Raw genomic sequence first — 15,242 nt, 5'->3', positions numbered from 1 at the left:
TAAAGACAGGGAATTGATTTCGATTGTTTCACAGGCTCACCAGATATTTTGGGGAAGTTTTAGAAAAGTTCAGACTGACTCAGCACAGCAGTGAGGCGTTTTTTTTTTTTGTTTTTTTTTTGACCGTGAGACTGATTTTATACGCCACTGTCTGTCAGTAATATGAGGAGGTCATAGCTAAAGGTTAAAAACACTAAATGTGCTGGTGTCTGACCAAACTGATTGCATGTTTCAGAATGAATTAGAGCTGAGAGAGTTTAAATAGCTCTGTGTGTTTTCCTGTATATATCGTATATTGTGGTTGTGTGTGTGAAGGGGGCAGCTCAGGCCATTGAAGAATTCGAGTTTTGCAAACATCCACTCTTACTGATAGCTACACCTTAACAAGTCTGACCTCCCTCCTGGCACCTACTTTCACACTTCAAACATTTAATGGCAGTTGCCTGGCAGTTTTTCCTCTTCATAAGTCGAGGGAAGAGGTAAATGATTTTACTTGGCTGTGGGGGCTGATGCTGCTGACTTTAATGATGGTGTGGTGTGATTGTCTAATTACTGTTATCTTTAAATTACACTGAGATTCTATCAGCTTTCAGGTTTGGAGTTAGTTATAGTGTGTTTGCTTGCCAGTGTCCAGTTCTTCTTCTCTTTTAATTTTTATTTGGATTCTGCATGCATACACATTCATTACTGAAAATAGCATTTATTTATATATTTGTTTGGAAATGAATGCAAGAAACTTTAAATAAACCTCATTTACTGTCCTGACTCTAATGCAATGAGGCGTGGGCTCTCCGAAACCTCTGCAGGTGCCCTGTGGTATCTGGCATCGGTATGTTACCAGCAGATCTCTCTGCAGATCAAGCTAGTTCCAGCACATCACCCAACACCTTATCACAGATGCTGGTTTGCCCTTTCACTGCTGGTAGATATTACTCACCACTGCTGACTGGGAGCATGCCTTGTAGTTTGTATGCTACACTCACCCGGTCATGTGGCGGTTATGATTCGGTCTATGTCACAGTCATTTACATCATTTTATCCAGCCATTTGTTCCATATCCAACATGATCACTATGAGAACTGAATTTCACTTATCGTCTAATACAGCCCAGATGCAAGTCTAAATGCTGTTCACTCCATCTATGGTCAAAATGTTTTGACTCTTTTGCTTTTTTGGAGACGCAGCAGAGGAGTGAGTCCGTCACTTTGGTCCAGACAGAAATATCTAAACAGCTTTTGGGTTGATTTTCATGACATTTTGTATTCAAAGTTCCTAGATGATGCACAGTGTGATGTGGAGATGATGCCGATTTTGACCTTGATGATCCTGGGATTTTTGAATAGTGCCATCATAACGCTGAAGGCTGACACTGTTGAGTGGCCTCACAGAGCTGCTGGTGTGGCTGTAAGACAGCGCTTCCACGGGAACTTTCCCCAGGGAACAGGAACCTTCTCCAAAATGTTCTTTTATTACCCATGTTTTCACTGCAGGATCCAAATTCTATCTAATTTAAGTTAATATAGAAATAGTTTTATCGCCCAAAAGTAGCTGCTCAGGGGTAGTACTTGCTGAAGGTTTAGGGACTATTGAACAACATTGATTGGACAAGTATGCTGTTTTACATCTCGCTCTTCTTAAAACCTGCAGCTATTGCTTTGCTTGAAGGTTATTAGGTTGAGGCAGTCCAAGAGATTTTGCTGCAACTATGTTCTGCTACCTTCCCACAAAAGGATTACTGGTTTACTGTGAAAATATAACTCATATTGCACTGGAAGTGTTTGGGAAACCCTGGGAAAGTTCCTGGATACTGGTTCTTGAAAAATCAAAGTTCTGGGAACTTTTTGGTGGAAAAAGCACCTTCTGTTTGTCTGAACTGGCGGAAGCTTTGGGTGCTTTTCGGATGACATTTTGATATCCATTGAAACTATGTAACTTAGATGGTCTGGTATGACTTATGACGGCTAATGTTAGCAAAGTAACAGACTTACTAACTGAGAAAGATTAGTGCTCTGACATAACATTGGTTCTTGCTATGTTCTTCTTAACTTTGTTTAAGTTGTAATTCTGACAAGTGTGTAGCAGACAGTTGCAACTGTGCAGTTCACAATAAAAACCATGGGCGACATTCAGAAATACACTTTCTTGAATGCCTTTATGTTTCTGAGGAGCCATCATAGTTAGTCCTTCTGTAGCTTCTCTTTATATACCTGGTTAGAGACTGTATTTGAACACCAGATGTGTAAGATTTCTGATTATCTTAAATAAATATTTAACTACACCCAACACAGATAATTAAACTCGGTGTGGTCCACACCTTGTTGTAGCGTGCTGTTTCCTAGGAATCTCGGTCAACAAGAATGATTATGTTTTCAGTTCTACTGGTTGAATTAGCGTTGAGAAACACAGATCATGGTTTTACGTAAGTATCTTGTGGGATCTCCAGTACTCTTAAAAAGACATAATCTGGTCTCACTCTACTTTGCGTCTCGTTATGTCAAGATGCTAGCGTGCCCAGATTGGAAGAGATAGTATGTTTGCAAATCAAGCCTTCCAAATGAATCTCGTCAACAAATTAAGGCATGATTAAGACAAGCAATTACGCTGAGGATCCAACTGAGCTGAGGAGAATCAAGCTGAAGTTGAGGAGATTATCTTTCTTATTAGGGAGAATCACTTTAAGGGTTTGATTACTTTCTGTTTTTGTGTTAAACTCTTGTTTACTCCATAAACTTCTTAACAGCTATTTTTTCTGTGCCATTTATAGTTTAGAGTGCGGATTGAACACTCAGATTCTATGCCACCATGTGCAGTGAAGCTCTTCTTTCCTCTGGTGGCGTCAGCATTTTTAAAACGGACATATTCAAGAATCTCTATATTTCTGGATTATTTGCTGGTTGATTGGAAGTGAAATAGAGCTTTACTTTTTACAGCTTTAAGTGGCCCATGATATGTCCCTACATGCCAGGTACATCAGGTTTTTGATATTTATCTCAGTCCTGTCTCTCTATGCGGTGTATTGCAGTAGATTTCAAAGATTTGGCACAGGCCCCTTTACTGTTGATTTCGCTGTGTGCGATCATGTTTCAACAAAAATCACTGATTATTTTAAAGGAGACTCTCCTCAAATTTTGTCTGCATTTCCCCAACTTACAACAAGAGGCCCACGCCTTCTGCTTTATGTTATGATACATCCCTTTATGGATGGGATGTTGTCTCCTTTACATCAGGTTGGATTGTGTCTCTATCTTTTGCACAAGTAAGTCTTCACGTGTAGATTTCTCTTTCAGGAAACCTTTCATTTTTGTTGTGGAGCCCAGAATTTTCTGGGCTCCAAGGCTGCCAGTGAACTTCAGTCTGCTCCTGAGCCCTGTGGCCATGCGTTGTGTTAAGATCTCTTAAATTCAAGTTAGTTTTTTTTCTACTCTTTATAAACACAATCTTCTGTAGACTTTTCAGACGTTGCCTTTTTTTTAACCAATAAGAAAACCTTGTGAAATCGATATAAGAAGATGCTCCCACTCTGTTCAAAGTCAGTCAGATATGAATGGATGTTTGATGGCATGTTTTACATTTGTTCACGTGCTCTTATTGCTGAATGATGATCCGCTGAGATTTATTTTGGGGTATTTTTGTGGGTATTTCTTTCTGCTTTAGTAGCCTGTGTTGCAGCACTGAATCAATTAACCAAAAAGTATCAGATTTGTCTCTCTTGCATTTTTATTGCAGGCTTTCTAGTTTAGTTTTGGTAAAGTTAACTTTTTCACTTAATAACAGTTTCTGGAACATTAGGGACTTTTTGGGATGCATGAACCACAGCCATGAAACCAAAACTAGAACTTCGTATTGCACTGTGTCGAAACGATGAAACGCATAAAAAATCCCACCCTTTTCACACTGTTGAATTTTTCGCTTTATTCATCTTTCAGTAAACGGCAGTAATCTTTAACATAGTCATAACAGTAACAGTTCCACACAGTGGAGTGATTGTGTGTCAGAAGTGGCATTTTCTCTGTGCCCTTATCATTTAGGATCAGATGCCACTACATGATTAATCTCAGATTAGACCGAAAGCTTGTGGCTAATAGGACACTTTACGAGAAGTGACTGATACACTTACTTGGCATACAGTGACAGATGCCAGACTCTCAAGACTGTCAAATTACTGAAGCATGTTGTGGGCAAAACACAGCGATATTAATGATGTGCCAAAACAAAAATCAGATTAGGATAGAATTTTTTTTTTAACTTCTTAATACTCACAACATGTAGTTAACCCAATCATACATTATAGTTTTTATGGTGTAAATGGCATTTAATATGATCCACTTTGTCAGTTCCTGAAGCTCCTCAAGTTGATTTTTGGCTAAATTTTGTCATATCTCTTCTTCCTAGTCCATAGGTGGTATATTATTTTCTTCTGAAATTAAAATCTCTCTATAGTTCCCTTTATTATTTTAAACATGATTAAGTTTATAAAATATTACATGTAATAGTTTGCAAGCAGAATATAAATGACTCTTCAAAGCATGTTATATTTTTCTGCCAGTCTGATCATATTTTAATCTGTCCGAGGTTTGTCTGGATCATGATTTAGAGACAGGAAGGAACATCAGCCATGGGATGCTTGTACAGATAAAAAGTGCTGAAGGGGTTGGTAGAGCCGTATGTTTGAGGGTATGATATTGCGGGGATTTTAAAGCTCAGTGCCAGTGTTTTAGAAGTTCAGGTAATGCTTAATTGACCGGCAAGTGTTCTGATTTTCCACTTCATCAGACACAACAGAAATTCAGTCTTGTGTCATTGAAACTGTGACTGTGGTGTCAGCAGCAGAAATTTCACCCTATCACACCTTTTGAAAGAGCTACGTTAACAGAGCTGCATTTATGAGTCTCCTGTGCATATTTCAAGTGGCTCATTGGCGGGATTAATTGCCAACAAGTCCCCCGTGGCCCAGGGATGCAATTACCTACTGACCCAAATCATTCTCTTGGCTGGAAGTCACTGTCTCTGCTCTGGCACTGATACACCTGGGACTGAGTCTTCACATAACCTCACACTCCCCTCGGTGCAACCCATACATCAAGCCTATGATTTTATGTTTCTGTGATAAGCTGGGTGTGTATGCAAAACAGAGGTGTGACGGGTTATTTGTAATCGGTGTGGCCATTTTGTGGTATTTGTCTATCATGTTAAGGGATTAAGCAAATGCATGTACCTTCTGATTTTAACTCTTGATTTGGGGTCATTCATGTTAATGTGGTATCCTCTTTTTAGGAATAGATGTACTTTGAACTCAGGCCATATTCTTTGGAAATGGGGTTTCCCCCTACTTGAGCTGTTTATTGGAGACAAAGGGAGCTCTATCTGCCAAAAAGCATGTGTAAATAACTGAGGTTGTATTTGCTTTGACAGACATTCTGAGAGAGATGATGATGACGTGAGGCTTTAAATTATTAGTAGCAGTTGAGTCGAAACGTTTCACGTGTGGGACTCCACAACTAAGAGCTTCTAGATCAGTAAGAAACATATGTACTGTCATGGGCGTTGTTGTCCCAACGACCGATTTGATTTGCAGCTAAAATTATTAGTCCGTTAACTGATTTGTTGATCTGTTTACATAAACCGATCAAGCATAACATTGTGACCACTGAGGAGAAGTAAATAACATTGACCATCTTGTGACAATTCACTGTCATTCAGGTGGATGTTACTTAGACATGTAGCACCCACCTAGACCAGCCATACCCAGCAGGATGCAGCCTGGCATAGGCACACACACAAAAGTGTGTCGGTTTAGGAACAAGTAAAAAACATGAAGGGGATTATTGGTTGGACAAAGCGTGGAATTTGTATGTGTCAGCTTCATTAGTAAGTTTAACTAAAGCAACAACAACAAAAAAAGAATGAGGCACAATCCACGCTATTTTTTTTTTTTTTAATTCATCAAATTATTATTCTTTTCTCCCATGTCAAAACTTGGTGCCTACATTATCCACAATGTAACTTGACAGATAGTGCCTGATCCACTCGCCACAATATCCGCACCATAACGGCTCAATAGGAAAACAGTGTCAGGGCTTAAAATGTCATGATGATGGCAGCCATAGATATAGTCCTAGTAGATGACAACCAACTTATCTCTGACAACATGCTGGTGCGGTCCATAGATTGGCCTGCAGTTTTCTGGCTTTTTTTTTTTTTTTATATACACAAAACACCCAGTATCATACAACTGCCTTTGGCCATTCTTGTTTGGAAGTCTTTCCCTAGCACCGTCTTCCTAATGGGGTTAGGAAGACTTCATATAGTGAAACATGGCAAGCTATGATTGGTCAGGGACTAGGGTTTAGTCTCTGATGTCTCTTAACCAAGTTTTTTCAAAATGTTCACTGTTTCATTGAATTGTCAGTGATAAATTGAATTCCAAGCAGGTTATTGAAACAATCCATATAAAAATAAAATGCCATGGCTCAACTAAATATAAACCATTTGTTTGTGGGGCTGACAAACACTAATGCAGTAAGATTTCGACTTCAAAGCATTGTTAATGCTATTACAAGTATATGGGAAGAGGTGAAGGGGACTTCCACGTACTGTTGGTCTGTCACAACATAAAGACAAAAGCTTCTTTGCCTGTCCACATTTGGATTTACTCTGCCGTTCTCATGTCTGATATAATACAGGTCAAATGTTACCGTCTGGGTCTTAGTGAGTTGCCCCAGAATCTGTTTCGTTAATGGATTATCCAATTGTATATATGGCTGCGTGCATTGTGGATCAAGTAGCACAGTTTAGCCTCTCCCAGCACTGGCTCACAGCCATTGCTCTATTTGTGGCTTTTTTTTAATTTAAGCTCCCTGCTTCCTTTTTTAGTTTGCAGTCTGGTAGGGTCATCCTGAGGGCAAGAGGTACCTTTTGTGTCAGGTGTGAGGTCACTTGTGGTATAATCAAACAGATTCAGTACATTTGAAGCGTTCCCTAATGATCTATTAAATGTCTCCACTGGCCCAACTTTCACTTATTGTATAAGCATCAAATTAAGATGAACCATACAAACCAAAACCCAACATTTGTTTTGCCACCTTTCAGGAACTCCAGTTGTTGGCCCAGATCTTCAGTTACTGTAAATAGGATCTATATTTGAATGCCAAACAGTTTATGTAAGTTTTGTTTTCAATACATTTTAAGACCACAGTATTTGTTTGCAACTATACAATTTCTTTTTCCAATATGTTGCCTTTATGGTTCAGGCAACTCTATTGAACTCGTATTGTTGGATGGTGGAGACAACACAGTTTACTTGACAAACAGAAAAACTGAGGACACAGCTTCAAAAGTAAAAGTACCTAACTTTTCTGTTTCCTTTAGTGCCACTCTGAGGACAATATTTGTGCTCTTATGTCATGTGTCTCAATGTATATTTAAAGAATTGCTATGAAGTTTGGAGGATACAGTCATTAACTAATAATTTTAAATAAATCCTGGCTTATAACATGTACAGATGTCACCCTCAAGGCTCTTTTAGGGTACTGCAGGACGTAGACGCCGTAACTTACGCACGTAGCCAACGCTGGGTGTGAGCCATTTATACTTGTACGCTCGTCAGTCTGGCTCGCTCTGTAACAATGCCACCCAAACGCTAGTTGGCGCTGTGTCTTTTTTGCCAGTCAGGGTAATTTTTGTTTGCACTTCCTGCTTCACTTTCAATAATGGTGACTGAAACTTTCTCCAGAATTTACAAATACAGATGTTTCTATTTCCGAACCTCCTCAGTTAACCTTTGCTCAGTGTGTTCTGTCTTTATTGATCCAAAACAATCAGTTTGAAAATTGCCGAGATGGAGAAGCAGCCAGAAATACTAAAGTGGAAATACGCTACTACCAAGCGGACCAATCGCAGCTCTTGCGGTCTGCTTCGCCTCAGCGAGTAGTTACATTTCTGGGGAGGTGCACGTCAGCTACGGCATTAGGGTCTGCGTATGCTCTACACTGTTGTCGTAGTTACAGCATCAAATTGTCACAATTTAAACTGCCTATTAGCCTTTACTGTGTGGTGCTAATTAATAAATGTTTTAAATGTAATGTAATATATTGTATGATAAGTATTATACCTAGTAAACATATACATGTTAGCCTTGTCATTGTGAGTATGTCGGCATGCTTAAAGCACAGCTGTGCTAAAGTATTTTAAAGTATTGACAGTTAAAGCTTAGCATAGCTGCCATTACAAATCCTGATGTTTACTGCTGCGCTGGTGGAAGCCTCTTCAGATGAGAGTGTTTTTGACAGGACCACAGAGCTCACTACAGTCTCTCTGTGGTATGGATACTGGTCTCTCTGTCGCATGGAAGCAAAATTATAAATAAAACTATGATTTGTCATATTGAGATAGAAAAGTTGGTGTTAAAAGGACCAGTTCTTATATCCACCCTAAGCGTTTAACCCTCACAGATGTCACTTGGATGATTCAGCTCCAAGGGCCACATCATGAAAGTCATAAAGTGTTTAGAGTTTCACAGTGGTGCAGCTCTGATGCGTTACCAGAAACACACTTTATGAACCTTTATATGTTTATTGTGATCAGTGTTTAGACTTGTCATCTGCACCATATGTACTGGCATAATCAGGTGAGCTTGAAAATCAGGAGGCAGACAACACAAACAGGTAGCGGGGATGCGGGAAAGGCATAAAGGTGACATTACACTTGCTGGGCAGGGAGCGTGCTCAAGTGAAACTCGGTGGAGGCAACCTGTGGGGAGGTGTAGAGTGACAGACTGTGGGAAAGTAACAGAAAACACGACTTAGAGTTTGTCTGAATATGTCTGAAGTTAAAGAGAGGGGGTTATTCGGGACACTACCACGCAGTTTGATCTCATGGATTGTTGTGACCAAAATGTGTTAAACAATATCTGAATAAAAAGAATTTTAGCAGGAAGAGTCATTTTTCTATACAACCTTCTACAGGTTTGGAGAAGAAAATTAGAGTATGAAGAATCTTGGGAGAATCCTACCCCTCATGAAACTGTTTGTATTTCCGCTAACAAGAGGTTTAATCAGTAATCCAAACTGGGGCTTTGTAAGTCCCTCTGCTGTATCCTGTTTACTCAGCTCTATGTGACTGTCTCATGTATGGTTAGCAGGTCCGGTGTACAGCAGATGAGCCAGTTGTTTCCTGTCTATGGTGTTCCCTGCACTCATTCGTCTGCCCTCAGGCTTATCCCTTTAAGCCCAGTGGTACTTAACTGTGCCTAGTTCAGAAAAAGGTAACGTGCACTAATTTAATCTGACCATGCCTTTCACTTTCCTGTGGAACTATAAAGAAGTGGTTATAAATACACCATAAAGCCCAGGGAAAAGGCCAAGGTGTTTACAGGGATATGTATTTTTCATTGGTTTGGTTTGCCTGTCAGGCTGTAAACATTAAGGCCCAATCAAGCTGTCCGATGTAGCAGCACTTAGAAAGTGTGTGTCCACAGAGGAAATGGACCCAACATCCGGTCTGTATGACAAGAAGGTTTGGGTCAGCTGTTATAAAATAAAGGCATGGAGTGTATTCGAAAATATTACATATGCCGTTTAAAAATAGCAGAATGGTGCAGCATGAAGATGAAGGCTTGAACAAGTGTGATGCACTTGTTTTTAGTCTCTTTTAATCCCGTCCATCACAACCTGATGAATAAAGCTCTTTTCAGGACCCAAATTACATTTCTTTGACAGATTGTGGCTCTTTAGAATTCTGTTAATAGTCTAATGTACTTGGATGATCAGTTGTGTTTGATAGCAAATTACTCCATCTGAACATTTAATGGCTTTGATAATTTGAGTATTTAGCTCATTGTCTTTTTTCCTTGGTCGACGAGACTGAGAATACTTTCACCTAAGTTATCATAATGGATTTGGCATTGAGTGAAATTGCCTCCTTTTATTGAACTATTTGACTATCCTGCCTGAACAGTCTGAACATTTCTGAGACACCCGGTGTGACGGCAAGTCCAGGTTAGACTGTGGTAGTCTGTTATCATCACAGTGTTTTCAGAATGGACACATGTTGTAAGTGACTTCAGTACAGCCAGATTAGTTGTGTGTGTCATATTTGTTCAGATTTGACTTGGATATGAGTCAGAGAAGAAGTTCACTCAGGCGCTGAGGGTTTTAAAGTAAAACTTAATTGGTTACATAATCTGTGTGTTACTGCGACTGCTGCTGCTGTGCTTCTGACACAAAGAATAGACGGTGAAGTCACCAGGGCAGCGTACACAAACTAGCGCCTGCCCATGCCACCATCCATAGATAGACCACCAACTCAAAAATAATAACGGGTATTTTTAGACGGAGTGCCAATTTGCAAAAATGTAATCAAATATAGATTGAAAATGCGCTTGACTAGTAGCATAAATAATTGACTGAATGCATGGCAACTTTATAGTTCCTGTTATTCATTCTGTTAACCTTTGTTTGTGAGTTACTAGTTTGCCATTTTTTGAAATAAAAATGTTTCCCTTTTGCTCCACTATCCCCTATCAGACAGAGTAAGAGAAAGTGCAGTGCTCCCATGTTTATGACACACAAATCTGTGATTACAAAATAAACTAATGCTCAAATGGTTTGGAGTACTTGTTTAATTTCACTGAAGCAGATTATAGAGGGTATTTGTGTTATTTTATTTCTTTATTAGACATTTCAAATAGCCTGGCTCAGAAGCAGGCAGCATAGTTACAATGTGAGTGTCTCAAGGTTAATTAGTAGTGATTATTAGCATTTATATGAGGGCTTAATGCATATTGTTGCAGTAGATTTAGTTAAAATAATGCAAAAGCTGGTGCCTGCTGCTGCCTTACAGGTACGTAGCTGGTATTGCATTGCTTTAAATTTACTGAGTTTGTGCAGTTGGCAGCTGGAAGTCAGGAGTAAATCTGACTTGTGTTTTCCACGATTTCTGGCTCCAGATTTCAGGCTCACATCTCCTTCTCAGCTGGATACTTCTCCAGATGTCTTAGCACAGAACGTTCTTAACCCCCTTTGTTTTTTTGTTTGGACCTGTAACTGGGAGACTGTGACATCAATCAAATTTAGGGCACAAATTTCAGGTCCTCTTCTTTACAGGAAAACAGTCACAAAAATGGTTAGAATAAAATAAAAAATGCTGGAAGTGGCCGCAGTATCAAGTGTCTCTATCTTAGTGACTGATTTTTAGAAAATCGGGATGTGGTAATAACAGATTGAGTCAGGAATGTAGAATAGTGCTTGTGTGTGAGAGAGACACGGAGTTGCTGAAAATTAATATTAGCCCTTACGAAATCTACCCTGGATAAATAAAGTTATAAATAAAGTATCCAAACCACATAGCGGCAGCGCACAACTTAAAGCTGACGGCAAGACAAGCAAACAGGAAGTGAGGGATATTTCCTAAACACTTAATAAGGTCCCCAGTTAGCTGTTACTTTCTCAATTTTGCGTGGGCAGATAGCACAATACTTGGTGGATGTATATTGGCAAAAAGAGAAGTTTGGTGGGCCCTGATGGTGGTACTTGGGGGGAGGAAGCTCATGGTATAATAAGAGAGTGGACACTTTTCACTGTTTCGCACCTTCAGTAGAAAATAGGTCATGACTCTCTGAAGCACTCTGAAGGCGTAAAGCTGCTACATTTTCACTGCTTTGGGAACAGTTTTATTACTGACAGTGCAACAGTAGACTAACTGCCAGATATTTTAATGCTACCTATTTAGCTCATTGTGTTTTTTCCTTGGTCGACAAGACTGAGAATACTTTCACCTAAGTTATCATAATGGATTTGGCATTGAGTGAAATTGCCTCCTTTTATTGAACTATTTGACTATCCTGCCTGAACAGTCTGAACATTTCTGAGACATCCGGTGTGACGGCAAGTCCAGGTTAGACTGTGGTAGTCTGTTATCATCACAGTGTTTTCAGAATGGACACATGTTGTAAGTGACTTCAGTACATCCACATTGTTTCCCTTTTGCTCCACTATCCCCTATCAGGCAAATTAAATGCGTGCGTCATATTTGTTCAGATTTGACTTGGATATGAGTCAGAGAAGTAGTTCACTCAGGCGCTGAGGGTTTTAAAGTAAAACTTAATTGGCTACATAATCTGTGTGTTACTGCGACTGCTGCTGCTGTGCTTCTGACACAAAGAAAAGATGGTGAAGTCGCCAGGGCAACGTACACAAACTAGCTTCCTGCACCTGCCCATGCCACCATCCATAGATAGACCTCCAACTCAAAATTAATAACAGTGTTATTTTTAGATGGAGTGTGTACTCTTGCACTTTCCAAGGATATTGTTATGTATGAATAAACATGATTGAATCTGCCTAGAAAACACTGAATAAAGATGACCCTCAACTTCAAAACTTGAGTGGGGATCATTAGGCTTTTAGGTTCCCTATCAGTGCCCAAATAATTTAGTGTTGTCTTTACATCTGTGAAAACACACAAGATGCGCTAATAGATTTTGAGTTTGTTTACCATTTTCTTTCTTTTTTTTTTTTTTTTTTAAATAAAAATGTTTCCCTTTTGCTCAGGCAGAGTAAGAGAAAGTGCAGTGCTCCCACGTTTATGACACACAAAGCTGTGATGATAAAATAAAATAATAAACTCAAACAGTTTGGAGTACTTGTTTATTTTAACCGAAGCAGATTATAGAGACCTATGATTTTTTTTTTTCTTGAATGATTTTGGTGAACTCACTCTTTAATTATCAGCTGTGTTTGCATATTGACCGCTGTCTTATTACTCTCAAGTAGTAGACAACTTGAATTTTTGATATTTGGAAGTCTTTATTAACTGAACTGCTAATCATTACTGATTTATTGAATTGCTGAACAAAAAAAAATATGAAAAATATTTTTGAGTTTTTATGGCATTTGTGCTGGCTTGAATACTTAGAATTTTTTTTTTTTATGAATGTTGATCTTTTTTGTCTTTTTAAATGATTTACGATTGCACTTTGTAATAAAATATTTACAGTATATTTCAGTTTAAAGTTTAAATAATCATAATATAAAACATTTGCACCTTTACCTGACAAGCCGTGTTCCGTTTCTGTGATAACATAAAGTATAGAGTGGTGCTCGACCATAAAAGTCCTAATTAAAAGTGGACAGTGAACCAGTTCTTGAGGTAAACATGTAAAAATGACTCGGTAATTAAGACTGCGTTTTGAATGGAAAAAGTGTCAGACTTGAAAATGCCAAAATAGAGCGTGTTCATCAGCATTGTTTCCCTGGAGGATCATGTTCCCGACACCCCGGTTGCTGGTTACTTTCCTTCTGCCTGGCTGTGCTTGTAGAAAACAGCACAACTTAAAATAGGGAGCATATGCTAGAACAAGGAATGCCACTTCGAAGCAACGTTTGTTCCTTAACATTAAGCCAGTGTACAGAAACTGGAGTGAAGTTGAGAAAAGACCTAGTTGTCAGTTGCATGTTCCCAAAACATTGTATTATTGTTGCCAAAAAAAAAAAAAAAAAGTGTGAAGGAGGCATGGGTAACAATCCCAAACTGGCGCCCACCAGTAATTATGATATAAGTACAAAGAGATTTTTGCCATTCTAAGGGGAGAAGGGGAATGTAGGTGTATTAATTCCTATTCCTTCCTGCTTCCTCGACTTGGAAGTTCAGATTTAGAAAAATAGCCCCCCCCCCACCCCGCCCCCCAAGAAGAAAAGAAATAACAAGAACTGTCACATTGACTGACGCCAATTGTGTGTAGCATCTGTGTTCCCACTACTGCTCCCTATAGTATATGCCACACTGTGGCAATGTGGGAATCTGACACTGTCAATTTATCAGAACAAAAGCATTCCTCAGCAAGAGAAATACACATCTTTGGGCCCTGGAGACAAAAATCATTCCACCCCCACCCTTACCTGCATCTAAACAGAATGTAGGACATTCACAACACCAGAAATAGAAATTTCAGTCACAATTATCATTTTTGAATTTATCCCCTGCAGTCAAAAGTTAGTGTTTCAGTTGAGGAGTTAGAGCTGCACTTTAATGCTAACTTTCTTAAAGTAAACAGCTGAATGTAAAGCAGTGAGAGTGCTGTAACCCAAGATCGGACCATTTCAGTTAACTGGTCCACATGCTTTGCTTTCAAAGTGATTATCTGTTTGTCAAACTTAATGGTTGTTTTACTTATGAGGTGTATGTTGTGCTTCTTTTCAGGCGTCTGATCTATTCCCCACCATCACTTAGTAGCAAAATTTAGGTAAGTACTCGACCTAATGCTTCCACCTTCTCACATCAGTACAATCAGAGATGTCAGATTCACAGAATGAACTCCACAATAGTTTTTAGTGTAGTTTTATTTATCTCAGTTAATGTATACCTAGATTTACTAACAAAATGTTTCAGTTTGAGCCCACCTCACGTGTATGTCACCTAGACTTTGTGACAGGTTAATATCTAGAGTATTGTTTTCTATTCCACCAGTCACATGCTGAGAAAAAAAAAATTGATAAGAACAAAAGATAGCTATTGTTTTCAAACTGCGGTGATGTACTGTATATATTTTTTTTATTTCACAAAGCCAAAGATCAATGTAATGTTCAACTCTCTTGTGTTGTTCTGACTTTGCTGTATCTGCCTGTTTACAATTTACAAAAAAAGGTACTGTCTCAAGACACCTTAGTAGAGGTGCTGAATATCAGCTGTGTCCATAAAGAGCAGTTTATGGCCAGGCTAAACAGACATTTACCCACAGCCAAATTCTTTTGACTTCTTGATTTTTCTTTTGTAATTCTTAAGCAGCAGATGGATCCAAATTATTGTTGTGATCGTACCGATAATTTTGCCACTTTGTAAAGGCTCAAACATTTCTGGATATTGAAGCAGAAATGAGCCATAATTACTCCTGATTAAATAAGCTGCACTCTAGCACTGTAAGCCTCGATGAGTTTTATGTGCGTTTACCAAAAGTAATGATGGAACTAAACTCTATTCTCGTCTTCATTGTTTCCAATGCGTGAAGTCTAAAAAGTTGTCTTCATATTTTAATAATTTATATAATTATATATGTCAAGGATTCATTTTTTTATTTTTTTTGGTAAATGTACACTCAGTTCCTTTGCAGTTATAATACGTTAAATCTCATTAGCTGCAAAGATGTGTATAATTTGTATGTATGTATATTCATTCTTACAGTTTAAACTCCTTCGCCTTTTCATTACCTCTACGTCACAGAGAGTTCATTAAAGTTCAGGAGGTCGCCT

The 15,242-nt window shown here is 38.8% G+C and overlaps 1 protein-coding gene across 6 annotated transcripts in view; it reads left to right on the top strand.

Annotated features, from left to right (window-relative positions):
• lpp (LIM domain containing preferred translocation partner in lipoma) overlaps positions 1-15,242 on the top strand; it is a 167,488-nt gene that overhangs the window by 29,790 nt on the left and 122,456 nt on the right. For all 6 annotated transcript variants that reach the window (XM_084547735.1, XM_084547734.1, XM_084547733.1 and 3 more), the window contains one exon: positions 14,197-14,239. The gene's annotated coding sequence lies outside the window, so the exon portion shown is untranslated. The remainder of the gene's footprint in view (positions 1-14,196; positions 14,240-15,242) is intronic.

The sequence above is a fragment of the Chelon labrosus genome (genome assembly GCF_963514085.1).
Source record: "Chelon labrosus genome assembly, chromosome: 7".
In the NCBI taxonomy this organism is placed as follows: Eukaryota; Metazoa; Chordata; class Actinopteri; order Mugiliformes; family Mugilidae; genus Chelon; species Chelon labrosus.
Note: the sequence above shows the minus strand (reverse complement) of the source record. Positions and strands in the feature narration are given on the sequence as shown.